The 25,996-nt window shown below is 43.4% G+C and overlaps 1 long non-coding RNA gene across 1 annotated transcript; it reads right to left on the bottom strand.

Moving 5' to 3' along the window:
* Positions 1 to 6,429: 6,429 nt before the first annotated feature.
* Positions 6,430 to 25,672, bottom strand: LOC139435631 (uncharacterized). Its single transcript, XR_011644849.1, has 3 exons — positions 25,285 to 25,672; positions 7,020 to 7,111; positions 6,430 to 6,635 (listed from the first exon to the last, which is right to left on the bottom strand). It is a non-coding gene; the product is annotated as an uncharacterized lncRNA (long non-coding RNA).
* Positions 25,673 to 25,996: the final 324 nt, after the last annotated feature.

The following is a 25,996-nucleotide window of genomic DNA, read 5'->3' on the forward strand; positions in this document are numbered from 1 at the left end:
TTTTCTTGCAACTGTAGATGTTATATTATAAAAGTAGCCTTCATACAACTAAAACTGACTTGACAGGTGAGATCCTTAACTATTCAAGTGAAATTTCAACAATGATAGAAGCAAAACCTTTTATCATACAGGGTGTCCTTAACACCTGTGTATTGTTTCTTTCAAATTATGGATCTAACCATGAAACGACATCTCTGGTCCAAGTCAGGCTGGGACACTGATGCATGTTCACCATCCCGTTACCGTCTGATTGACTTTCCTTGATGTGAAGATACATATGTTGTCTTCTAAATAAGGGAAAGCATTGTTATACATATAATTGTGGGTCAATGTAGATTAACAAATCAAAATAGTCAGACTCTTCCCTTGCATTCATTGGTTTATGGAAATCAAACCGTATGATACATTACACAAAATTATGAAGAACCAAGAATCGGGGGATATTTTTATTTGAACTCTGAAAGGACTTAATGGGCTTTGCATTCTCAAGCTTGTGCAAAGTTGTTTGTATACTTTTGAATACAACTTGTATACCGCTTCGTGAATAAAGATTTGGGGGAAATAATTAATTTCTCGTTTTTTCCCCTTTCCTGTCAAGTTGGGGGAAATAACAATGGGGAATGTCTTCTATTAAGAATACTTGAGGTGAGAACATCTTTTAAATACAATAGGTTAGAAATTGAGGATGTGTACACATTCTTGGTATATTTCCACATTTTCTTTCCATTCTCTTTGGCTGTTCTTGTTTTTTATCTACACAACCCTCTAATCTACATTTAAAATATTGGAACAATATAGAAAATATGTTTTGCTATTTTATAAGTGTCCTAATTACATCATATGAGTTGTATTTAGTCTACTGTTGTGTAAACATGATAGTAATTGTTAAGAAGCTTATCGTAAAAATAATTTTATATTGAAAGATATGTTCCCTCTTAAGTAGGCTAAGTCAAAGAAAAACCCTGAAATGTGAGCAGAGTTGTGTTACTTCTATGAAATGTTTGGCCATCAACAAGTATATTAGCCATTCCCAAATAAATACTGTATTGTTATGTCTCTATCATTCTTGTGACTTCATTTTGCTTCAGCTGCTGCTGGTAGTCCCTAAAACCAACCAAGGTGTTTGCGAGACAGCGTATACAGAGGCTTTTTGTATTTGGAAGAACACTTTTTGTCATCTCTGTAGGCTGAACAGTTTGTATATTGAGCCTTCTCAGCGGTAGCCCCCAGGCTCTGGATCGACCTGCCCCCCCATGTCAAATTGTCGCCCACCCTCCAAACTTTGAAGTCTCGCCTAAAGACCCACCTCTTTTCCCTCGCTTTTGAGTCGGTCTGAGCTATGTTTTATGGATTTTTATGCTTTTATTGTATGTCCATAGCCTTTATGTACCGTGTATTAATTCTTATGTGTCATTTTTATCCTTTTATCTTTTCTCATGTGTGCCTTTCATCTATTATTGTAATATTATATTTTATTATAATGTTATATTATTATAATGTTATGTTTGGTGTGAACCACTTTGGTAAACCCTCTGTTTTTAATATGTGCTATACAAATAAAGTGGATTGGATTGGATTTGTAGTATATAGTTGGTATGCCTTTGAAACCAACGGTGCTAGTGAACTGCGAGCGCCGGAACCTCACAGCGGCGGAGAAACTGTGGAGGGATTACACCAATAGCGCCTCTTAAACGCATAAAGGTGCGCCGCATTTGCGCTTCAATGCCATGCAATCTACCCACACCACCTTTGGGATCGACGTATTGGGACGTATGGGTGATGCGACAGGACAACGACCCAAAGCACAGAAGTAAATCAACAACAGAATGGCTTCAACAGAAGAAAATACACCTTCTGGAGTGGCCCAGTCAGAGTCCTGACCTCAACCCAATTGAGATGCTTATTGAGACAGCTATCATACTGAATAAATATTTACTGTGAATGTATCCAAAGATGTATGGCATATGGCTGTCCAACAGAAGTTCAATTCATTTCTCACTTATTCTGACAATGTACTTAACCCCAAATAAAAGAACCCAATAAAAAGAGTTGTTAAATAATAGTGAAGTCACGTTGTAATAACAATAACTCATCTCTCTCGAGTTTTCTTTTTGAGCTTTGCTAAAAGCCACTGTGTCAAGTGTCCATCTTGGGTTGCCATCCGGAGTTGTCCAATATGGCGGACCATCTCGCAGATGTGCAGTACCGATCGGGCAGAGGGACGGATCAAGCCCCCAGGAAGTGCGCCGGAGTCTGATGAGCTTATTCGTGCTGGTCAAACGGCGGTACTACACTTCCTTTAGGTTGCTGGGCCCGGAAACACTTTCTCCCATTGACTTACATTGGGAAAGCGTGGTCTGTAACTCGTTGGATAATTTTTTTTAAACTAAATAAACTACCCAGTATGAACGTTTGTATAGCCCTTATTAAAAAACATTCATTCCTCAAGTTGTAAAAATGTGCTAATAACGTTATTCTGAGAGTTATTTCCCTCTGCATTATGAACGCGCATCTAACCCACGGGGCCGCGCCGCCCGGCACGTTCATGTTACGTGTTCAGTACTACATGAGTTTCTCTTTACCCATGGATGCACAATAACAACGGACCATATCGCCTTACTGCCAGCCCACGGAGCTGTAATAATGGATATATTGCACATGTTTGCTGTAATTCATCATTTGTAAAATATTATACTACATGGGCTGTATGATGTAAATCTTGTACCGTAAATGTTGTATTAAATAAAGTTAATATTACCGATGTAGATTAACGTTCCTGTAGCTTCTTATTGCACTTGCAATAGTTTTAGTTACTTGTCGGCTACTCAACATGAATAATCACAGTTACTATCCTTTTACTCCATCACATTTCAAAAAGAAATTGGCTATTGTTATTTTAACTCCACCACAGTAATCCATCATCAGCTTTACTTTTTAGATAAAGTTTTAACTCACAATTGATCATAACAGGCTTCAACATATACATTTTTATATATTACCAAGTGGTTTCATGTACAACCCACACAAGTATCATGCTAAATGAAGCTCTGTTGCTTGGATATCACTAGATCCTGATGTCAGCGTAATATAAAAGTACATAACGATTGATGTGTAACTTAGCATAATTTACTAGCTAGCTGCTAACTGCCGCCTCGTTAATATAAATCCAGTAGGCTACCATGCTGTCATGAACGCGCGGTGGTGTTACGTGTACGCAAATTCACGTGCTTAATGTGAACGAGCCTTTTGGGCGGCGTGGTTAAAGTTGCGCATGCTCTATGAGTGCACATACGGGTACTTCTCAGGCATGCCGGGTAATCTGTGACGTTTCGCTCTCTCAAAAGTTGGGCCATTTTGTCATCATGCGCCATTGAGCAACTCTCATAGGAATGAATGAGGCCCCGCCTCCCACGCTGTATCCAGTTCTTATTATACATCCATGGGACGGATCCATAGATATTATAAACACTAGGGCCCATTCCCAAACCGCCCCCTACACCCTACCCCTCCGTTTGCGCGTTCACGCGGAGGGTCCGCCATATTGAGGGCCAGTGGCGGCGCTAGGGGGTGGCTACTTGGGCTCAAGCCCCGGATGTTTTCTGAAAAGTCCCGGATGTTTCACTTACAAAAAAAAAAAATTAAACAAAAAAAAAATTATATATTTTTTTGAAAACGTCTCGGGAGTAATGTGCAGTACCGGAGTCCACCAGAGAGGCAGCCACTGTGGGACATTAGCCTGCATACTGCGTAGCCTGCCCTGAAGAAGAAGTGATCCTTCCTAGTGCCTGACTAGTTTTAAGCTAATAGCCTATACAGTTATGGATATTAGAAAGTTTGTCATCGAAGCAGGCCACAAGCTGCAGCAGCAGCAGCAGCAGTATCAGCAGCTGACAACAATGTCATCACCAGCAGTCAAGAAATGGATGATGTTTCAGGTTTGTTAATCTCATGGTGATATCTGCACTCTGGCTGACTGAGTAAGAAGTGAAAAAGAGTGATGTAACGTTAATGTTATAGCTAGTAAACATGGAGTAACCACACTAAGTATACCCTTATATGTTAGTATGTATACAGAACATGACTAAAAATTATCCTAAGATGTAACGTTAACCCCCCCAGTCTACTTTTAAGACACTAACATAACGTATTCCAAATTTATTTTGTTTTCGCGCGTGGAATTATACCGGCTCTTGTTTCAGTACACATAACAACAGAACTGACAGGCAACCCTCTGAATCAGACTCCGATTGGCTGTGACTGCATCCACTCAGAGTGTCCGATTCAGAAACGTGACTCTTACACTCTTTACGTCACAAACAAAGATGGTGGATGAGAATAGATCTATAAAACGATAAGCAATGTGCCAGAATCAAGGTGAGACTATCCGCATCCTTTAAAACTCTACGCACATTCGGTTCACCTTAATAAGTAAATGACTATTTGTGTGAGTTAAGGCATTAGTTTGCTTCATTAAAGGGTGTTAATGAGTGTTCTCCAGTGCCTTTTGTACGCTTTAAGGTGTTATCTCGGGAGGAGGAGGCGACGACCCCCCCTAAAGGATATTCGGTCCACCCCCCACTTATAAAAAATAGCACTGTACCCCTGCACCCCCCCCAACCCAACGACTCCTGGGCTAAGCCCCGGATCTCCTACAATCCTAAATCCGCCTCTGTTGAGGGCTGTTCCAAAGCAACGAGTATGGAGGGGGAGTGGGCTATCAAGCCCTCAAACAACGAGTCTACAGCGGTGCTGACTTGAGACCGGTCTCTACCTGACCGGAGTCACGCTGTGTGTGTCCGTCAGGAAACACGCTGTTTACAAGTAGTTCCAGCAAACATCCACTGATAAATTGCGATGTTAACAACCTCATGATAACCTCATATGTTTTTAACTTAGGATCATACCTGTGTTTAGTCTAGAAAAAGGTAAATGTGTGCATTTTATTATAAAGTTATAAAGTATTTACAGACCGTTGCAAAAACTAAGAAGCTTATAAACATCAGGTTTAAAACTAAAAGAGCTTTGAAACACAATGAAAGATGTTTGGAGTTTTATTTGAGTTATTCATTTAAACTTTTTGTCTAAGAGATGCTGAATTGAAACCGTTGTTACGTAGAGTTACGGCATTTCCTGTTTCTGCCGGAGAGAGGGGAGGCCGTCCCAAAGCTTGCTGCTGTATTTACTCCCTCCATCTGACAGGAGGGAGCCTCGTTGAGCTGCGAGTTTGGCTACAGACGGAGTTCACTCCATCACGGAGGGGTAGGGTCGAGGGAGTGGTTTGGGATTGGGCCTAGATGACTCACCCGCGCTGCTGGCCAATGGAGACCGACGTTGCCACTTGGCCGCCATCTTGCCACAGGCAGTTCTCTCATTCATAACATTATGGTTTACTATTTAAATAACCATAGCTTGCTCAATTTTCAACCAATTTTCAAACGGTTTGGTTTTTTATAAACATCAAAGATGTAGTTATGATACGGCATACTTATAATTATGGACTTTCATATGAAAATAACATTAATCAGATAAAGCAATAGCTATACACACACACACAAGGTATTTATATTAAATATTTGCCGGTGTATATATTTCCATTAATTGTATTATATTGTTAATATTTAAAATAAATTATAAAATTAAAATACATTTATATATAAAAATCGGTCTCATGTTACCACTCTGTAAGACAAGAGTTGTTAATTTAGCAATGCCTTAGCTTGAAGAACAGGGACACAACTAATGACAATAGCATATGTTGGTATATTATTTAGATATTCACACCTTTATCAGAAGAACCAAACCAACATAAACTTATATGATTCTGTTTTCTTCAAGTTTGTATTTTGTTGGTCGAACGCACTTATTGTAAGTCGCTTTGGATAAAAGTGTCAGCTAAATGCAATGTAATGTAAAATGTGCTCACAGACAGGCCAGTTCTGTCTAATTTATCACAATTATTTTTGACATGAGATCTTCATATCATCCTAGTTTTGTATTTAGTTTCTAGATTTGTAAACAAATCCAGAACCTTTGAAATATGTTATTGAAAAAAGACCAAGAATAATATAAACTGTACCATGTGTCCTTTTGTGTCCTTCTGTAGTCCATTTGTGGTTTGTCTTGTCTCACCCCGGCTGATATCACAAAACCCACTGTTTAAATTGTTCCCTATATTGCCCCTATGCCCCTGTAAGGTGTCCTTGGGTGTTATGAAAGGCGGCCCCCCAAAATAAATGTATTATTATTATTAAGACGAACAACTTGGTGTGGTGTGGAGGGGATGGAGGAAGCAGGAGCAGGTGGGGAGAGATGGGGCTTCAAGGTTCAAGGTTATTTGTTTTAAATGTGTCTTGGAGATAAGGACCAGCTGCACACAATAAAATACAGTATAACACAAAACCAATAAGACACACAGTGACACATGGCACACCAACAATCAATCATCGTCCAGCCTCAGCTTTGGTATTCTTTCACAACCATATTATGGGTTTATTAGACTGAGCAACCATAAACATATGTGGGGAACATAGTGCTGCGTCTCATGGAACATGAACATTTAATAAATACATAATACAAAACCGTCCCTTCTTAGGGCGAGTTCCCACTGCCTCCTCCTCTCTTCGGTTTTGGGAAACCTTAAAAACATGAGAAAGGTAGCCAGATATATAAATTATTGTCAACATTTTCCTCCCTTCTTTCCTTTAACATTAAGGGTAAGGACAAAAAAAAAAAGGACCGAAATTATCATATTTTTGGTATGTATGTATGTATGTATGTATACTTTAAGAATAAGACAACCACACTAAGAGTAATAAAAAAGGTGTCCAAAAGAAACATTAAATAATTGTGTAAAGAAATGTTAGCAACATATTCTAAAGAGGCTGGGTCAACAACAATCTTGCAATACTATTATCTCACATAGCCCCACTGATCCTGTGTAGCAGGACTTGTAATGTACATACATCCACTAAGTAATTAACGATTATCCTAATTTTAGTCATAATATTGTCATATCTTACAGGTGAAAGGTGATCCCACGGGTTCTTGTTTGCAGACAGCGGCGATTGGAGCATCCGTAGGCTGCACAAAAGTCCGGCATAGTCAGGTACTTCTGTAAACACAAAGCCAGTAAATTCCTGTATTATAATGCAAGATGTTTTTAACAAGCCAAACCACTTGGAAGAAATCATGTGTAACTTAAGTTATGTTGAAAAGAAAGAACAGTTCTGTCTCTCCCACTGGTGTAAAGTTGCTGGGTCAACTTTGTAATACTAGGTCTCACTCACAGCCTCTTGTTATTAGCCAGCTAATATAAATACAACCACATACACAAAGAAAAGCTGCAATTTCAACATGTCCAAGCATCCTGTATCATAGCCATGCTAATAATGTTTATAATAAACCAAACCGTTCAGTCAAGATTTCAGCGAGTTAAGAGTATTTTTGTGCAGATCACTCACCTTACAACAGCTACCATAACGCGAATCAGAGTAACTGTTGACTGTGGCAAGATGGCGGCCGGTCAGCTACGCTGGAAAATCTCCCATGAGCCATCTTGTGATATATATCTATGGACGGATCGGGTAGTGACGTAGTGCCAGTGACAACCAAAAGGTGCATTCACACTGCGGTACTTTTCCCACAAAGGTTCATGCGAACTTAGTTCATGATCGCGTTCACACCAAAAAGAGCCGGTACTAAAATGAGTTCATGCGAACCTTTTTACCCCCTCGAAAGTCCCTGCTAGAGAGCAGGGACTTTCGAGCGGCTCTTTTGTGAGAAAAGAGCTATATTTCTGATTGGCTGGGCGGATTGCAAACCACGCCCCGTAAAACTCCCAAAAAGTTTTGTGAAGCCGCCATTTTATTATCCTCGCATTAGCATTATTAGCATTAGCCCAGCGCAGAAACGCAGAGAGACTAACTTATGGCAACACAAAATAAAACATGGGAGCGGTGGAGATGAGGAGGTGTCGGTGTTCTGGCGATTTACTCGGAGTCGGAAGGCTTCAGTAGAAGCTGAAGCCAGTCCCCAACTCCGGGGACTTCCGGCCGGGGACTTTGGGCGGCAGTATACACCGTGAAGTGGTTTGCGGCCTGCCAGTAAACCCAAAGCAGAAGAAGAAGAAGTGACGTCAGCGGCTTCATTTGCCTAATCCAGCCCCAGGGACTTTTTCCGGTGTGAACGCGATCTGTACTAAATTCGCATGAACCTTTGTGTAATAGTCCTTTATGCTATATAGATGACCGCAGGTCATGGAGAGTAATGAGGTATCCGTAGACCTTTGTATGAGGTATCTTTATTGCTTGACAGCCATGACACATAGATCGCTCGTAGATGCGGGCTTGCATACACAAGTATCACTCCGCAGCAGCACCCCATCACTAACGTCCTGATGGTATATGTGCGCGGCACTATATACTACATCCTCCTTTCTTACAATGAAAGTTGCATATAACATTTGCTGTAGTAAACATTCTATAAAGGTCTCAATATTAACATTGTTCACTTGTTAACATGTGAATATATGAAATTATATTTTGTATGAACATTAACATGTCAATTTAGAATCAGTGTATATCACTCCAACATCCTCATATAAACACATACACACCTTACTCTTCTCTTTTTTATTTTCTTTCTTTCTTTCTTTTTTTTTTTAGCAAATAGAGTAAGGATGTTAACATATAAACTCTGTCTTAGCACAACCTTTAGCCTGAGCTAATTAGGAAATCTTTGTATCTCTCAGGTGGTCGAATAAGTCGGCCACATCTGGTTCTTCTTGTGCTCTGCGGTGATGACATTTCACATTCAACAGTCTCTGACGTGTCTGCATCTGGCGTGCATAGTTGATTGTCTTCAGGTAAGTCAGGTTCTGGGTCCATTTGGGCGTCGTGTGGTGTTTTCCTCAGATGTCTCCTGTTGCGCCTGTAGTGCTGACCTGAAGATGTGACAACATCATAGGAACGTGGCTCACCTCTCTGTGCAGTGACCAAAGCTGGACACCAACCCTGTTCAGTTTCCATGTGAACAGTACTTCCTGGTTGCAGCTCAGGAAGCGGCCTCGTTCCTCTGTCATAATACTGCTGCTGCCTCCTCTGTAGATTCTCGAGAGTCGAGTGAACATCCTTAGGCACAGCAGGCTGAAGCACCACGGTGGAGCTCGGTAAGGTGCTCCTTAGCACTCTCCCCATGAGCATTTGTGCTGGTGAGTATTGCATGCCTGTTACAGGTGTGTTTCTCAGGATGAGCAGGGCAAGATGAGGGTCTGTGTTCGTTAGTTGTGCTTTTTAAGAACATGTTTAACAGTTTGTACGGTCCTTTTAGCCAGACCATTGGACTGTGCATAGCCTGGGCTGGAATGAGTGAGTTTTATGCCCCATGATTCTGCAAAGTTCTTCATTTCTTGACTCGCGAATGGGACATGGTCACACACTATCTCTTTTGGTATTCCTATCCTGGAGAAGACTGATTTCATTTTCTTAATGACTGTATGTGATGTCTTGTCATTAATGTTAAGCACCTCAGGATATTTCGACAGGTAGTCGACCATCAATAGGAATGATTGTCCTTTTATTTCAAAGATGTCAGCCCCTATTTTGAGCCAAGGAAGCTCAGGAATGTCGTGTGAGATCAGAGGCTCTCTCTGGTTTCTGGGCTGGAACTGCTGACATGTCCCACAATTCTCGACCATTTGTTCTATCTCTCTTGACATACCTGGCCAGTACCAGTGCCTTCTGGCAAGTGCTTTTGTCCGCTGCATTCCTTGATGAGCCACATGTAATGTTTGCAGCATGTCACTTCTCATCGAGCTCGGGAGGATTATCCTGTCACCTGCAAACATTATCTCATCTATTACTGACAGAGTATGTCTGATAGGCCAGTATTGAACCAGTTTAGTGTGTACTTTTTCTGTGTCGTGGCCAGCCCTGTCTGTGTGTTTCCTGCAGCAGCTGTAGTATTTCATCATTAGCTGTTCCACTTTTGAGCTTTTGCAGCATCTCAGTGCTCAAAGCATCTGTTGGCTCCAGAGCATAGACAACTGTGATGTCATCAACTGTGAGTGTTCATCATGTGTGACAGCTCGTGAGAGTGTGTCTGCAATCAGTAGGTCTTTACCTGGTGTGTAGATGACATTCAAGTCATATCGCTGCAGCTGGAGGAGCATCCGTTGGAGTCTGGAAGGAGCTGCTCCAAGAATGCTTTCCAGAGGTTTGTGGTCTGACTGCACATCCACTTTCAATCCGTACACGTACTGATGGAACCTCTTAACAGAGAAGACAATTGCTAACAGTTCCTTTTCTATTTGAGCATAGTTCTTTTCTGTTTGTGTTAGTGCTCTTGATGCATAGGCAATTGGGTGGCCTTCGTGCATTAGACATGCTCCCAAACCATCTTTGGATGCATCGGCCTGTATGATGAGCTGTTTCTTTGGGTCATAGTAACTGAGTACAGGAGCTGTAATGAGAGCATCTTTCAGTTTTTTGACTGCTTCATCGTGTTCGTGCTGCCACAGCCACACACTGTCTTTTCTCAACAACTGTCTCAGTGGTGCTGACATGGTGGCCTCACCTGGGATGTACTGAGCTAGGTATTTCACCATGCCCAGCAATCGCTGTAGTCCTGTTTTGTCAGTTGGTGTTGGCATGCCTGTGATAGCCTTGATCTTAGCGTTGTCTGCTTTAACACCCTCTGAAGTGACCGTATGGCCCATGTAGTTGACACTGCTCACCTTGTACTGTATCTTATCTTTGTTGAACTTCACATTAGCCTCCTTTGCTCTGGCTATCACTTTCTGTAATATCTCATCGTGTTCTTTCTCTGACGATGCAGCAATTATCATGTCATCTGCAATGATGTGGATCCCTTGGATATCTCCAAATGTCTCAGTTGCGTTGCTGGAAAACCTCACTTGCTGACTTGATCCCAAATGGAAGACGTTTAAAGCGGTATCTCCCCCATGGCGTGTTAAATGTGCACAGTAGGGAGGACTCTTTATCTAGCTTTATTTGCCAATATCCATCTTTTTCATCCAGCACTGTGAAAAGTTTCTTACCAGCTAGTTTGCACAGAACTTCATCGGTCGTTGGAATGGAGTAGTGCTGCCTGAGAATAGCTTTGTTTAAGTCACTGGGATCCAAGCAAACCCGTAACTTTTTTCTGTCTTTCTTTTCTGTGATCACCAGGCTATTAACCCATGGTGTAGGCTCAGTTACCTGTACAATAACATCAGCTTGTAACAAGTCATCGAGAGTGTCTCTCAGTCTGTCCATTACTGCCAGTGGTATTTTCCTACAGCCATGTATGACAGGTGTGGCCTTGGGGTCAGTGTGGATGTGATATTCTCCAGCAAACTCACCTAAACCCTGAAAGACAGTTGGGTGCTGAGCTATGAGCTCCTCTTTTGTTGTGGGATGTTTCACTTCTATCGAGTCAATGTCCACTCTTTTCACCAGGCGCAGTTCTTCACATGCCTCGTTTCCTAATATGGGAATTGATGAGTGCCTGGAAACATAAAATGTCAGACTTGCCTGTGTTTTGGGAGTCGAGCATTTGAGTGTTACCACCCCTTCCGGCTTCAATATTCAATATTCGATTATGGAGACTGTAGCGAATATTCGAATAATCGAATAATCGCTGGCATCAGGGTGCGAACTGGAGGGGAGCTATAGCTCCCCTAGTGGTGACATGAGCTCCCCTGGGAACATGGTTTGTGAAATTTGGGGGGAGCTCTCTAAAATACTGATATGATGACCAAATGTTTTTTTTTTTAAAGGTGTAAAATAAGTGAAATAAAATTATATTTAGAGTTTATGATTCATGAAAAAAGTGTCGCCTGCTTGCACCGTGCACGCTGCCTGCAGCTCCACCCACTACCCACTCACTCACAAGCTAGTTTAGTTAGCACTGCATGTTTACCAGGCATTGTTGCTGCTGCTGACATGTCGAAAAGAAAAAAACAACATACCTTGGACAATTTCTTTAAAAAGATGGCCAAACAACCTGATCAAGAAGACCAACCGAATGTAGCTGGTGGTAGCACACAGTGGCGTTGCGCAATATTGCGGGGCTCCCCCGCAGGTCGGACCATGGGGCCCCGCCCCCTCCCCTAAATCAATAATAGAGTGACATGGGATAGACATCGTGGCCACTTTTTTAAATGTTTATTTTTTCAGGCATCTTTTGTAAACAGTATAGGCCTATAGGTCAGTAGGACATTTCTGTATAATATACATCTGATTTAAACAGTAAGGTCAGTAGGAACTGTATAATAATGTACATCTGATTTAAACATCATTGACAAATACAAACAAGTGGCTGTGTATTTTTTGTAACATGAAGGTATATTGTAGAACGTTATAGCCTATCATCATTGGAGTTCACACAACGGAACGGTTCACATATATATAACATTCTGTATAAAAGAAAAGTAGCCTACAAAAAACAAACAAATAAAACACATATAGGCTACATAGAGGATGCAATCAGGAGCTGCTTTGTAGGCCTATTATTTTATACGAGCGTGTCTCCTGGCATTCTTCTGCGCAAAGTCCTGTATAACAGTCTTTAAATCTATACTGCGCGCGCGTCAGCTCTCAATACTAAGGACTGCTAACCCAGACAGTCTCTCTTGCGACATTGTGCTCCTCAAATATGTCTTTATTAATTTAAGTTTTGAGAAAGATCTCTCAGCACTGGCAACAGTCACGGGTATAGTTAAAAACAATTTCAGTGCTGTGGCAACATCGGGGATACTTGGCAAAATGGACTGATTTTCAATGAGCAGGGTTTGTGCCAGGTCTTTGATTGTTCCACGCTCAATTTTCTTTATAGTAGGCCTAAGAGCATTACGGAGGGACAGGATCTGGAAAGGAAACTCGGCTGACAGGTCGTCTTTATACTGGCCTGATAAAGCACTTGCAGACTCAGACAGATCCTTGTCTGTTGCGCGCAAAAGTTCGCGGGGAAGCAGAAAAGAAAATCGCTGTGCAACTTCGCTCATTCCAACAAATCGATTTTTGAGTTGCGCAACGACAATATCGATATTTGCGTAAAATACCGCCACTCTAAAATGCTCCCCTGGGTCTTGGAGCCGCTGGTCCTCGCAAAGCTCTGAAAAGTGCCTCTTTGTGCGCCTTGCGCGTCTGTCTTTGAAGAGACTGTGGACACCCCATGAGGATGCCAGGTCTTGAGCGTGCGCTTTTAAGCCATCAAACTCTCCTCAGAGTTGGGCAAGTGTATCGGTTGCGTTACCAAGCATTGCTGTCGCCTGTAAGAGGTCCACGTCTTTGCGCTGGAGAGCTTGGGACACAATGTTGACTGTTTCAAGGACCTTGCCCTGTATTACAGTCATTACAACAAACTCAAAGCTCTCCATGGCCTTTTTCAAGCCAGTCGCCTCGGCACGTTCCTCGCTTTTTTTTGGAGAGCAAGTCTATCTTAGTTAGCGCTTGCATAATGTCAGCATAACGGAACCGCAATGATTGGACGGCGTCTTGTCTTGATGCCCATCGTGTCGGGCATAGTCTCTTCAGTGTAGGCTGGCCAGCCTTGGGCACTGAGAGGTGTGTTTCCAAAAGCTCCCATCGTTTGATGCTTCCACTAAAGAATACATATAGCCTTTCAACAGTGTCGTAGAAGTCTTTTATCTCAGGTATATTTTGGCATGCGTCATTGAGTACAAGGTTTAAATTGTGCGCAGCACAATGAATGTACACTGCGTTGGGCTCTTTATCCCTTATGCGTTTTTGTACATCGGAGTAGACGCCTCTCATATTGCTAGCCCCGTCATATCCTTGTCCGCGGCACTTCCCAAGTAGTATCCCCTTTCTCTCCATCGATTCGAGAATTTCTCTCTCTAGACCTGCAGCAGTTTGGTCTGTGACTGCATGGAAGCCCAAAAAACTTTCGTTTATTTTCACCTCCGTAGGGTTTCCATTTTCATCATTTGCTATAGTAACATATCTGAACACTTGACTCAGTTGGTCTACTTTTGAAATGTCCTTGTTAGTATCCATTATAATCGAATAGAATTCTGCATTCTGTATGTCTGTAATGATTGTGTCCTGCACTTTTTTCGATAGCAATGAAATTATTTCGTTTTGAGTTTGAGGACTTAGGTAGTGCACCTTCTTTTTGCTTTCAATAAGCCTTTTAGATTAGATAGAGTTTTATTGTCTCCCTTAGGAGAAATTTGTCTTGGGCATCGAGATAATACACATAAAAAACATTCAGGTCAATCAGTCATAGATACAGAACAGAGATCACATATATCACATGGCAAAGAAACAACAAGAAACATACAGGTACCGAACTTTCCCTATTGCACATACATAATCAAATTGCAGAACTGGATCATAACGCGCCATAAGTTCTATGGTAGATAAGAAATTACCATTATCTATATCACCTATTTTCTCTCTGTGACCCCGGAAAGCAGAGTTGCGAGAGGCCAGTGTTAGTGTAACATCAGTTATTCTGGTTAGGACCTCGGTCCAAAACCCCACCTCTCTCTTAAACTCAGATGATATTTGCGCGTCAATGGTCAGATTATTTTTCCACGTATCATACACGACACATGCTGCCAAATGAGAGCGAGAGAATTCGTGTTCCTTAATCTTTTTAGAGAAACCCTGCCAATCATTTATTCCTATTCTCCACGCATGGTGGAGGTGATGGGCAGACGGTCTGTCACCGAACAGCCAGCACTGCTCACAGTACACCCGGTCCATAGATGGCGAGTAACATAGCCACTTGCGCGGAATTCTACATCCAATTTTGGATGTTTTGTTATAGAACTCTTTTGAAAAGCACCTTCCCTTCCCATCCCTTTTGAATGGCTCTTCAGGCTTGCATGGCCCGTTATTCAGAATGTACCGTTTAACATCATCGTCTTCTAAATCTACAGGGAATTTCCCCCTATCAGTAGGGTATTCAGTCACAAAGTTGTCACTGGCCAACGTGTCCCTGGGGTGGGTGGGAGCTGCTGTCACTGTCGGGCAGTGTTGGGAAAGTTCACTTTCTACATGAACTAGTTCAGTTCACAGTTCACACATTTTAAAATGAACTAGTTCAGTTCATAGTTCATAATTCAAAATTTTGAACTAAAGTTCATGGTTTCAAAAATGAACTAATTTATAGTTCATAGTTCTTTTTTCAATACGTTGCTGCGAGCTATTATTTGTCTCCTGTACGATGTTAATGGGCCATTTCAATGTTTACAATATCCTCATAGGGCCGTACAAGTTATTGACCTTTGCTTAAAAAAACTAAAATCACAGCCCATTCATTTCATTCTGTGCAAAAAAAAAGCAACCTCTTAATCCAGATATCTCACCATGACTCGCGTATGCATGCACGTGCAGGGTGTGGCGTGACCACCAAAACAGAAAGATAATTTATGGACACAAGATGTGTGCAAATGTATTTAGTTTCCTATCCATGTGAACATGGTTTAAGTGGGGGGGACCTAACCTCCTCTAGAGGGGTCCGGGGGGCATGCTCCCCTGGGAAGATTTGTTGCACTTTGAGAGCAACATTAGGAGATCTATGGACACATCTCTCAACACCCAAACACAACTGTAAGCAGATTTTCTTTTAATTTATGGATATTTGACAAATCACTACCCTTTCAAACTGTATTCTTCTTTATTAATAACTGTCATATAGTATTTTATACCTGTTTACTTTATTCTCTTTTTTTTTTTAGAACTATAATGATCATATAAAGATGTGCCTTTACCTCACTGGTTGTAGACAAAGCTTCTTATATTCGTTAGCATAGCTAGCTAACCAGATGCTAATGATAACAACACAGTTATTGACTGTATGACAGATGAGCAGATCGCCACTGGGCTTTCAACTAAAGACACAGACACGCAGAAACTGCGGCATGTGTATGGACTTATCGGTACTGCAATTTCTGAAGTGCTGGAGTGGCGTTCTGGTGCTCTCCGTCAGAACTGCACCCCTGTCAGTCGAGACATATACCACGTGATGACACGTTAGGCTCGTGTTGTGTTCAAGGACCCTGACCTTGGCCAGGAAAACAGGCACTCGCTTGTTTAATTTTTTTGCGGTCTAGATTTCTTTCATTTTTAAATTTTTGCGTGTGTTTATAAATTACCTCGAGGGCCGTACCAAATTGTCTCGCGGGCCGTATACGGCCGGAGGTTCCCCACCCCTGCCGTAGAGTCTCACTCTGAGCGAGTGCTGCTGCAGCTGCTCTCGGCTTCGTCCATACTAATTAATTAATTAATTAATTCAATGCTCGCCGGTTCCGCGGTTCCACATTGTTTGTTGTGAGGAGTCTGATATATTTAGTATATTTATATTTTAGTGCGACAGCCAGGGGTGACAGGCGCGTACGCGTCACAGGCAGCTTGCTGTTGCCAAATTGGGTGGTTTTCCGCATTATTTTGAAGCCTGTTTACGGTGTGTTTTAACTGGGTTTTCGGCTGAAAGGCATATGAAATCTGGCACACTTTTGAACGCCGTTATAATACAGTGCTGAGAATGAACGCACTTTTGAACGCCGTTATACAGTGCTGAGAATGAACGCGTTCTCAATTACGTTCATCTAGTGGAAATACAGTACGTTCAGTTCACGTTCGCCCAAAATATGAACGCGTTCATGAACGATCGTTCATTGAACGCGTTCATGAACGATCGTTCATTGAACGCGTTCAGGTACATCACTGCTGTCGGGGCACGGCTAGCTGGCTGGGCAGCCTTGGCTATGGCCTCGGAGGGGGCACAGCTGACTTCTTGCTGACCTGCAAAAAGGAACGGATTATATTCCAATTCCAATGTAACCTGTAGCATACTGACTCGTACTGTTTATGGCGATTGGCGAATAAACTTTCTATTATTCTAACCTGTCTCGAAGCGTGAGGCACGACTAGCTGGCTCGGCTGTAACGGGGCTGCTGGGGTCTGTGGGGCACGGCCAGTGCTTGAATTGGAATGAAAAAGGTGCCATCAGCAACTTTTTCAAGTACATTTTATATATACAGCCCACAAACAAGAATTTGGCTACTATAATGCTGGTGGGTTTGTCTCTTAACTACTGTATATTTTAGAAAGGTTCACTGTACTTAACATTTTTTATGATAGGCAGCGGATATGGCTAAAGCTCAGTAAGGTCAATATTAACTGAAAATATAGCAATCAAAGTCTAGATCTTCTGCTGAAGACACATGAAGCAGAGACCTTTCAGGTGAGAGCCCCTCTGGTGGTGTTCAACATTAATGACAAGGAAACAAAGCTCTGGTCAGAAGCATTTTTTATAAAAAGCTTTAACAAAATTAAGTATTTCTGTACATTTTGAATGCAATCTAACTTTCCAACTCAGAAAACGAAAAACGAAAAAGTGCCAAAAGTCTTCTCACATGGCTGAGCTGCTTTGCAATATACTTCACCACTGAAGAATACAAATATGTATAAAGTAAACTATGATGCAATCTAACTTTCCAACTCAGAAAAATGATAAAGAGCATGAACAAAGAACATGTAAAAACAAATGCAAAATTTGCACAATCTAAAATGAGAAACTGTAACTGCAAGTAACAAAGTCTGAGCCATGGTAAAGAGTTACATTGAACACCAAGCTGATCAGATAACTCCCTGGTTGGTCTGAAGTCCTTCTATCTCCAGGATCTGTACAAATTGGCACATTATGCCAAAAGTCTTCTCACTGGGTGAGCTGCTTTGCAATATACTTCACATTGTTAGAAAAGGCTCCAGAAGGCCTTGGGGACATCAGTATCAGGGGCTGGAGCTGGACAGGCTCTTTCATCAGCACTTCTCCTTCCCTTTGCCAGCCAGGACCTCACATACTGTTCCGGATTGAACTGTCCTAGTGATGGTCCATTATATTTTAATGAAAACCAGGCTGGACAGTCGGCTGACAGAGAGAGCATTCCTTTTTGCAGTAAGGATATCGTTCATGCAGCTGAATGCCCGCTCACACTCACTAGTGGAGACAGCGATGGTTCGGACTGCTTTCAGTAGAGGCTCCATGGCAGCAGGTGTACGGGATGCCCTGGTTTCCTTGTATTCGCGAAAGCCCTGAACAGTCTCTCTTCTGTCCACTTTCAGCACTTCGCACAAACGTAGCACCTCTACGTCCCCATACTGTACGTCTAACTCCTCTTCAGGCCAACTTCCAGGATGGATAACTTTCATGTCCTGGATTAGCTGATTGTCCCGGGCCTCCCGGCCATGTAATGGGATTTCTCTTGTGCTGACATGAGAGGAGGTTGTGGAAGTCATTCTGTGTCTCAGATTCTCTACCATACTGCGGAAAAACTGACCTGCATGAATCTGTACAAGCCTGCCATTCTCACGCAGGGGCAGGGCAACACCCTTGAAGGACTTCTCAGCTAGAGCTGTATGAACTGTAGTCATGTGTGGGCCAGGCATGGTGACCATGGATTCAAAAACTCGTATTTCTCGAGTTAAGAGCCTATCTGCTGTAGGCAGTGTCATCTCTCTTTTTTGGAGTTGCCGAGAGAGGTCGCTGAGCTCTGTGAGCGCATCGTACATCAGTCCCAGATTGCTGACAAACGTTGCAGATGTGAGCACATCATCCAGGCCCTTGTACTTTGCTCTGTCTCTGGAATCCCTGCTCGTGTCGTTTGCAGCATTTGTGAAGTGATCATGAAGCACTCGGTAGTTTTCCCAGACTGCTCTGACGCTCCTTTCACTTGAAGCCACCCAGCGGATGGACAAAACACGCCCTATCACCAGGAGACGCTGTCCGACTGCTTTGCGCACACTGCGCTAACTGCCTCTGATTTTTGGGGAGGCATGGAACAAGGAATAGAGTTTGTCCAAAAAGATCTGGAAATGATGAGCCCTGAGACCTCCTTGACCACATCCCCAACTGCCAGCTCTAGACGATGATTGGAGGCAGTGCCACACAAACAGGCTTGGGAATTTACTACACAACTGGGTAGCAACGCCTGTTCTCTTCCCTAGCATGACTGAAGCCCCATCACATGCAAAAGAAACGAAACACTGACCTAAAAAGTCCTCGTTAAAATCTCTTCCAAGACACTCCATTAACGCCTTTGTGATGTCATCAGCCGTTGTTCCATCCAACTCGATCAGCTCCCAAAAAAAACGTCAGCATCAGCTAATGCTGAGCGTAGACACACAACAAGCACCGTTTTACCACTAATAGTGGTAGATTCATCGACCAAAACACAGAGTTTTCTTTGGTTTTCTGTAATGTCTTTTGCCATTTTTTTCTTCAGCTCATGAGCTATGTGGTCGATGATTTCGCCACAGGTTTTATTGGAGTGCAAAACCCTGCCCACCGTTCAGCCCCATTCAGTTTCTGTACATTCAAATCAATTGGCATGTCTGTGAATGGCCGGCTATGTTTGCCAATTTTATATGCCGTTCGAAAACTCTGATAGTGGTTGTCTAATTCAGATTTATGCATAGACTGCACTTGATGTTGAATAGTTTCACGTGAAGCAGATGTAAGGATGTCAGCAGCTTTTACATGGGCTTGTGATTCTTTATGTTCTTTGATTTTTTTTCTCAGGCTAGCTTGTTGTTTGCCCTTGTCAACACCGAAATGAGACACTGCACACTCACCCCATTCAGTTGACAGTTTCAGTCCTTGACCAGTGTGTATTCCCAAAGATTTGACATCTCTGCATATCCGACATCCTAGCTTCTTATCTTTAAGAAGGAGCCATGCATTGGTCTTGCAAAAATATTGCACCTGGTCCGTTGTCCAGCAGTCAGGTGCATCGCTTTGCCCGGTGTTGGTGGTGGCAGTTGCGCCAGCAGCAGCTAACGTTAGAGGCTCTGGAGGAGGCGGCGGAGCTAGTGCTAATGCTAATGCACTAGAACTTGGAGCAGGAGGATCAACCAAAGAAAGGTCCCCATCAGACACAATTTCCAACACAGGCACAGCATTCTCTGTATTTGAAGTTTCTTCCGGCGACAACCGCTGTCTTTTTGGCACTTTTATTAATCCACGCTAACATTTTAGAAATGCTAATTTGTGACGTGACTTGCTTTCCTTCTCTCGGGGGCGTGCCTGCTCTGTTCTATCACTCTACATAGCCACCCACTGGGTGGGAGTTGCACTGCATAAACACAACACACGTGCATCTAGGTATGTAAATTGTAAAGCATTAAAACATGGTTTTACTAACAGTTTTCAGTATGTTGTTACTTCGGCATTATTATTATTATTATTATTATTATTATTATTATTATTATTATTATTTTGAAACGTGTATTACTATTAAATCACGGTCAAATAGGTTAATTTTGACATAGTCGTTTCCACCACAGTATTTACATGGAGAAGATAAGCCCCGCCCCCTCTCCAGCACGTTCTGTTTGAATGACAGCTGACAGCCGCTGTGAAACTCCAGCGGTTAGAGCGATGAGAATGTCCGTTCGGCACCTCATGACGCATCTACTGAGTACCGGGCGGCTGTATATATATATATATGGATGTATAATAAGAACGGCGGGAGAGTGTTGAGTACTGGCACGGTGCATGAGTACCGGAGTACCGCCAGCATGCCGGTACTGAGCAAGAAGTGCCGGTACTCCATGGGTCAGAACCAGAAGTGCCGGTACTGCGTACCGGTGAGTACCGGCCCAATTCCAGCACTGGGCACGGCTAGCTGGCTGGGCAGCCTTGGCTATGGCCTCGGGGGGGGGCACAGCTGATTTCTTGCTGACCTGCAAAAATGAACGGATTAGATTCCAATTCCAATGTAACCTGTAGCATACTCTTACTGGTTATGGCGAATAAAACGTTCTATTATTCTAATGTCTAACCTGTCTGGAAGCGCGAGGCACGACTAGCTGGCTCGGCTGTAACGGGGCTGCTGGGCTGTCCGCCTGGACTCGGAGCTGACGGCCGGGGGCCGGTGGGGTTTGCTAGCTATCTGCAGTAACGTTAGAGTCTACGTCTACCTTTGATGCCTGCCGGAACAATGACGTTATTTTAGGTAGTTTTGCCCTCTCCTGTTCGGTTTTCGCTCTCATTTTGCTTTTCTGAGCACCGCTTCGGTAGTGGCGCTTCATTTTTCATGTTTACCGGCAACGCAACTAACGAACGTTATTTATATGAGCAATACTTCCCGCTTTGTTTTGAACGCTGCCCAGCCTGCCAATGAACATTAGTTATCAGCCGGCTAGCCCTATCGCAGGTGAGCAAATAATTATAATGATACACTGTTGTACTACTACAGGCAGCGTACACATGACGTAGCAACATAGCAGGGAGGGGGGGCCCCGCCCTCTGCGCCCTGTTCCCGCGTTACGAAATCTAAGAGGATAGCCTACAGTGGGGGCGGGGCCCCCTAAGCTCCGGGGCTCCCCCGCACCGCGGGGGGTGCGGGAGCCTCCACTACGCTACTGGTAGCACATCGTACGTTGTGACTGCTGCTACAACAGAACCGAGAGAGGAGGGAGCTAAGGTCAGTGCTAGTGCTAACTTGACAGCTAACGTTAACTTGGGGGCTGAAGAGACACAAGAAGACGAGCCGTTGTGTCGTGTGTGTGGCGTCGCGTCTCTCCAGGCAGTGAGAGGGTTGTGTTGTGCTATAGCTGTATTATTAATATTAATATTGTTCATGGTTGGTGCCGCTGGCTGCTCTTATCGCGTGTGTTCGGCTCTGTGTAGGCTACAGCCATAATAGGCTATAGCCCATGTGAAACAATGTAGCCTGTTTTTGAGTCATTTTAAGTTGATTTAATTAAACAGTCAAACGTTACATTGGTGGTCCGTGGATTATTTATTATCAAGTTGATTGAAGTTTGCGTAGCCCATACATCAGTGACCACCAACTGGCGGCCGGCGGGCCACATCCGGCCCGCCAGACATTCTCATCCGGCCCGCACGACGGGGGTGACTGTGGCGTTGGCGGAGTGGTTACTGCATTCGCCCCCACCCATTTCTTTGTTTACAATGTCTCGTGAGTAAGGTGCAGTACCGGAGTCCAACAGAGAGGCAGCAGCTGCGGGACAGTAGACTGCGTACTGCGAAACCTTCCCTCCCCTGAAGAAGAAGTGATCCTTCGTTGTGAAGAGTCTGGTTAATGCGCTCCGCACCACAGCAGTAGCCCCGCTGTGACAGAGTCCAACAGAGAGGCTGGAGCTGCGGGACAGTAGCCAAGAAGCAGGGTTGGGTTGTAACGTAAAAAATAACGGCGTTACGTAATCAGAATACAAAAATCAAGTAGGCTTAACTGTATTCAGCTGGCGTTACATTTGAAAAACGAGTAATCTGATTACAGTTACTTTCGTAAACCTGAAGTGAATACATTTTGGAATACTTATTGGAATTATTGGTGGAAAAGTTTCCTCACAAAATGTAATATTCATTACCGGCAGAACTGTGTGCACACTGCACAGCGCTGCAGCATGTCTGTGAGTGAGAGAGAGATGCAGGGTGTCTGTGAGGCCCCGCCCCCGCACGCAGATGAGAGAGAGAGATCTCTCTTAGGCTGCGGCCCCACGAGGACGAATTCGGTCGTTTGCGTTACTGTTTAGTGTCATATAGACCGTTCGGCCACACGAGGACGACCGAATATGGCACTAAACGACTGAGGAAACGACAACGGGTCCCAAGGTGGATAGAAATGCATACGCCACTCTCTGGGGGGTCAAACAGCTCCGTGTGTGCGCCCTATACGGACATTTTCAGATCACTGATAGTGATTGCGCAATAGCCCCGCCTCTCCCCACCTCTTCTGCTCACCTCCGCTTACCCCGCGCCAGTGCTGAAGTGTTTCGCCACCAACAACAACAACAATGGCGGATCGCAGAGTTGCTATCGTGCTCCGGACGCTATTGACCATGCTACAGTTGTTTGTGCAACATCTACAGCAATAATGATGAGGCAATAGCCCCGCCTCTCCCCACCTCTGCTGCTCACCCCCACGTCAAAGTAAACTGCACCCTGAATTCAGATTATTTATCTTTCTCTCGCGAGTGAAGTCTAATCTGACAGGACGGAGACACGCAGCTCTGCTCCCCTGCAGCTCCTCCCTCTGCAGCAAAACACACACTTCAAGTCAGATCATCACCCTTAGCTATTTTAATTACCTCTCAAACTCCCTAAACTAGTTATAAATGTTTATTTTTACAGTCGGCCGGGTCACTGATTACTGGATGAGCTGCTGCATGAGACAGACACTGGCGCTGTCCGAAGAGAGGGAGGAAAAAGAGAGGCTCCGTGTATTTTATCATTATATTATATAGAGTCGTTATTCATTTGTTTTAAAGCTCAATAAATAACAAAGAAGACCTTTGACCGGCACTTTTATAATTTTGTCCGGAAGATTTCAACTTTAATACACGCTGACTGGCGAAAAACTCTGCCCGGTTCCCTCGGCCCCCACCGCGGAGAATAAACAGAAGGGCAACCATGACAACCATGCTTCTTCGCTGCTTTTGTGGAGGAAGTTACAGCGCCACGTAGAGGCTCCTGCATATGTACTGCAGCTTCTCCAGCGGTTGAAGCTAAACGGAGCGGTCTCGTGTGGGCAGACACTATCCGGATAATTATTGCATGTGGACGGAAGCCGTTTGCGATTGCGTTTGCGTTAATCCTATGCGTTTAGCCGTTTTCGTCCTCGTGGGGCCGCAGCCTTAAAATATATTGAAAGTTAGAAACGGAGATGGTTAGATAAAATGTGCAAGATAACGTTTATGTAGCATTTCTTTATTGTCGAAATGATGACATTTCATAACGGGATGAAATCAAAGTGAATTGCCTGCTGCTGCTGAATGCATGGGGCAAGTGACTGGAAAAAGTTTTAAAAGTTATTACATCGTTTCAGATAATAAATAATAATGATAATTCATTCTATTTAGGGGCGCCTTTCAAAGCACCCAAGGACACCTTACAATTCATAACATATTCCAAGGAAAGGTTTTAAGACGGTACAAAGAATGCAGTCCGGGTGGTATTTTGTATGTGGGGTGCAGATGAGAGAGCTGTCCAGAATGACACCAAAGATGTTGTGTTTGAGTTCTTGATAAGCCATGAAAACAGTTAAATAAGTGTCTCCTGTGCACCAAAACATACCCATCTGTTATGGAAAAAGAAAGTATTCCAAAAGTAATCTGAATACTATTTATAAAATTCTGGGCTATATAAAAATCGCTGGCCCGCGATAGTGTCTATTGGTTACATTTCGGCCCTTGGACAAATGTAGTTGGTGATCCCTGCCATACATGCTCGGGAAATCTGTTGACATGAACATGATCCTTCGGGACGTATCATGTAAATGTAGACCTGTGGCACCACAACATATTTTCTCTTTATAATAGGCCTATGTCTGTGCCGTTGCTATTAATGCACGGATCAGCATTTACCCCCCCCCCCCCGCAAAAATAAATAAAATCCCGGCTCCCCCGGAGACTGTGGTATAGTTCGCACACTGGCTGGCATCCCTACTCTGCTCCTGTGTCTAACTTAAACTTCACACACATGCAGTCAACATTTACATTAGAATGCCACGACTTGTCAGCTTTAGACTTTAGCTGATCAATGTTCACTGTCCCAACATATAGGGTAGGGTGTCTATTTCCGGAGAAACATCATGTACTGTCTTGTGATGTTGGGCTTTAGCTGACCTACACATTTTTGCATAGTGATTCTGTTTTCCACAATTATGGCAGGATACTCCGTATGCTGGACACTGTCTTGGCTGGTGTGATTTACCACATTGTTTGCATGTTTCATGTCTTTGTCCCATGTCTTGTGTACGTTGTATAGGCAGTGTGCGTGTCTTTTGTCCTTGTCGACTATTCTTGTGCACTGCAAGTACAGACATCTCCTGGGCTGCTGCATTCATAGCTAGCATTTGAACTTTGGCCGTCTCAGCAGCTCTACAGGTGTCTATGGCCCTTTCTAATGTGAGATTAGGTTCTCTTAAAAGTCTCTCTTTCAGTCTCTGGTCATTCATACTAAACACAATCTTGTCTCTGATCATGTCATTTTCTGTGGTATAAAATTCACAATTCTTGCTCTTTTGCTTGAGCTCCGTCACATATTTCTCAATCGTGGTGTTACCTGACATAGGATGTGCCCAAAACTGATGTCTCTCAAACACTGTGTTCTTCTTAGGCAGACAATAGGCTCTGAATGCTGCTAGAATATCCTTAACAGTCTGTTCATCTTCTTCTTCACCTTCATCTTCACCATGTGCGATGTCTAGCATGTTGTAAACTTCAAGAGCCTCCTCTCCTAGTGCATGCAGTAGTATGGCCACTTTAATCTTCCTGTCCTTACCGTCTGCACCACTCGCGGTCATGTAGATTTGGAAGCGTTGTTCCCATCGTCGCCAGTTTTCTCCCAAGTTGCCAGTGAGTACCAGTGGAGATGGTAATTCGAATCGATCCATCTCTTTTTTTTTTTTTTCTTCCAAGAAAATTGCGACTCCCGCTCTCTGGGGACCGCACCTGTTAGCTTTAGGCTAACAAAACTTTCATCTGTTTAGCTCCGGCAAAGTGACGAACTGGACCGACTTCTGACACCATGTAATAGTCCTTTATGCTATATAGATGACCGCAGGTCATGGAGAGTAATGAGGTATCCGTAGACCTTTGTATGAGGTATCTTTATTGCTTGACAGCCATGACACATAGATCGCTCGTAGATGCGGGCTTGCATACACAAGTATCACTCCGCAGCAGCACCCCATCACTAACGTCCTGATGGTATATGTGCGCGGCACTATATACTACACTTTGTGGGAAAAGTGCCTTATGACTATTTTTAGTATTGACGATCTTTCCAATCCAGTCGAGAGATCTCTCTCTCTGCCCCGCCTGCTTGGGAGGGGGCGGGGCAGTTTACACACACGCAGCTGATACACGCAGCAACACACACACGGAGGATATGGCCGAGAGAACGCGCTCCAAGGTGTGGTTAAACTTTACCCGTCTCGATATGCAAAGTCCATTAAGTCCTTTCAGAGTTCAAATAAAAATATCCCCCGATT

This window comes from Pseudochaenichthys georgianus, chromosome 17 (genome assembly GCF_902827115.2).
Source record: "Pseudochaenichthys georgianus chromosome 17, fPseGeo1.2, whole genome shotgun sequence".
Classification (NCBI taxonomy): domain Eukaryota; kingdom Metazoa; phylum Chordata; class Actinopteri; order Perciformes; family Channichthyidae; genus Pseudochaenichthys; species Pseudochaenichthys georgianus.